The sequence below is a fragment of the Sapajus apella genome, unplaced genomic scaffold (genome assembly GCF_009761245.1).
Source record: "Sapajus apella isolate SASKATOON/1434 unplaced genomic scaffold, GSC_monkey_1.0 scaffold5, whole genome shotgun sequence".
In the NCBI taxonomy this organism is placed as follows: domain Eukaryota; kingdom Metazoa; phylum Chordata; class Mammalia; order Primates; family Cebidae; genus Sapajus; species Sapajus apella.
The window spans coordinates 9,773,021-9,775,815 of NW_022436945.1; the positions used below are offsets into that span (position 1 = coordinate 9,773,021).

General features: G+C 42.9%; 1 long non-coding RNA gene across 1 annotated transcript in view; it reads right to left on the minus strand.

The window, feature by feature from the left end:
* Window positions 1–2,392, minus strand: part of LOC116545861 — a 13,953-nt gene extending 11,561 nt beyond the window's left edge. Inside the window, exon 1 of the long non-coding RNA XR_004266487.1 lies at window positions 2,322–2,392. This is a non-coding gene — a long non-coding RNA (uncharacterized LOC116545861). The remainder of the gene's footprint in view (window positions 1–2,321) is intronic.
* Window positions 2,393–2,795: the final 403 nt, after the last annotated feature.

Here is a 2,795-nt window from a genome sequence, read left to right on the forward strand (position 1 = left end):
TCTTTCTTTTTTTTTTTTTTTTTTTTTTTGAGACAGTCTTGTTCTGTTGCCCAGGCTGCTGGAGTGCAGTGACATTCTGCCTCATCCTCTCAAGTAGCTGGGTCTACAGGCATGCACCACCACCCCTGACATCATGATCTGCCCACCTTGGCCTCCCAAAGTGCTAGGATTACAGGTATGAGCCACTGCACCTGCCTCATTTTCAGCTCTTTTTATGAGAACGTCATAAAAAATTATCCCAATGAAGTGAATTATTTTACGTTGATTTGGTATCAATTTCAAACATAAATTTAACTTTCTCATATTAGAAGCAGGGCTCAGTCGCCATTGATAACGTTTTCAGTTCTATACCACACCCAAGTGGCTCAAGCCATTGGCCAGAAATGAGAACTCAGAAGCATCTCTCTACCTAACAGCTTGGGCTCCCTTGCCTGTGAACTTTAAGTGGCTCAAACCTCAAATCCCGTTAATATATATGTATATACTTATAGTTGCCAACTTTCTCTCTCTCTCTCTCTCTCTCTCTCTCTCTCTCTCTCTCCCCCCAGCTGCGTCTCTCTTCATTACTGCCTTACCGGACCTGGACACAGAGGACTGCTCACCTGTCTCATTGTGAGGTCTCTGCTCAGGATGTATAAGGAAAAATCTTTGAACTTGTTTTCTATTGTGAATTATTGTATTTGCAACATCTGAAGAATCAGGGGCTACTCCAGGCTGAGTTTCCCCGGGATCCTGGGGCTTGAATGGAGGGCTGGAGGAGAGCTGTAAGATCAGGTTCCCAGCCCCAGCACATAGTCAGCCAGAGATGAACCACACGTGGGTCATGCAAAAGTTGCAAGGGCATCTGCCAGTATAAACATGTTTCCCACATGAGGGAACCCCATGGGTCCAATAGTTAGGCATCAGGCTATCCCCCAGGTAAGAGAAGCATCCTGTGAAAGGTATCCAGTAACGCCTATATCCAGCTCCCTTTCAGTTCTCATTGGTAGAGTTGCTAGGAATACTGTTATTGGATCCCCAGGTTAGTTGGAGGCTCCCCAAACACCGAAGCATTGGGGTTCTCCATGCTTCCCTCCCTACACTTTGGTCTTAGATACTCCTAAAGTGTTCTTTCCTGTGGTTTTCTTAGTTTTGCTTTGCATCGTGGTTCATCTATTAAGAGTAGGCATGAGGAGTACATATAGCGGATAACATAAATTTAGGGGATCATGTTAGATTCAGCTGGAGGATTTTTTTCATCAATACTCCAAGAAATGTGGTTCATTGTTCTTTCTCTTATATCTTAATATGGTTTGTATCTGTGTCCCTACACAAATCTCAAGCCAAATTGTAATCTCCAATGTGGGAGGTGGGGCCTGGTGGGAAGTGACTGGATCATGGGGGTGGATTTCCCACTTAGGGGTTGCTCTCCTGATAGAGTTCTCACAAGATCTGATTGTTTAAAAGTGTGTGATACATTCCCACTCTCTCTTCCTCCTGCTACAGCCATTTAAGACGTACCTGCTTCCCCTTCACCTTCCACCATGATTGAAAGTTTCCTGAGGTGTCCTCCCCCAAAGCCGCAATGCTTCCTGTACAGCCTGCTGTACTGTGTGCTGATTAAACCACTTTTCTTTTTTTAAATAAATTACCCAGTCTCAGATGTTTCTGTATAACAGTGTGAGAATGGACTAATACACATCCCATCTATTTACGTGGGATTATTTTCTTAGAAAGACACTTGCCCTGACAATAATAAGTGTTATCTCCTTGCATTAGTCTGTTTTCATGCTGCCAATAAAGACATACCTGAGACTGAGTAATTTATAAAGAAAAAGAGCTTTAATAGATTCACAGTTTCACATGGCTAGGGAGCCCTCAAAATCATAGCAGAAGGCAACAGAGGACTTGCGCAGGGAAATTCTCATTTATAAAATCATCATATTGGCCAGGCATGGTGGCTCACACCTGTAATCCCAGTACTTTGGGAGGCCAAGGCAGGTGGATCACCTGAAGTTGGGAGTTCAAGACCAGCCTGGCCAACACAGTGAAACCCCATCTCTACTAAAAATACCAAAAATTAGTAGGGTGTAGTAGCAGGTGCCTGTAATCCCACCTACTCAGGAGGCGAAACTACTCAGGAGGCTGAACTACTCAGGGGGCTGAGACAAGGGAATCATTTGAACCCAGGAGGAGGAGTTTGCAGTGAGCCAAGATCCTGCCACTGCACTCCAGCCTGGGCAACAAGAGCGAAACTCCATCTCAAAAAAAAAAAAAAAATCACATCTCTTGAGACTTACTACTACAGGAACCACAAAGATTCACCCTCATGATTCCATTACCTCTCACTGGGCCCCTACCATGACATGTGAGAATTATGGGAGCTACAAATCAAGATGAGATTTGGGTGGGGTCACAGCTAAACCATATGACCCCTTAAGCACATAGTAACAGAAAAACTGGAAAAAAATGTTCTAGCCCCTTTGATTGAATACTTTCTTGGTTGTTGATCTTATACTCTTTCAGGACATCACTTACAGACTCTGCACACTTAGTCATATCAACAGGATTGAAGAAATAGTCACCTTGCCCCAGCCTCAGCCAGCACCTTTCTTTTGGAAGTAAATACAACAAAACATAAAAAAAAAAAAAATAGGTCATTTGCATAATCTTAAGTTTCCCTCATTGAAATACTTGCTTAAAGATTGTTTTTATTTTTACACCATTATGAACCAAGACTGGCTACAGCTATCACTGTACCTGATCCACAGCTATGTAATATAAATAAGAATCTTAAAAAGATTTCCAAAGTAAAG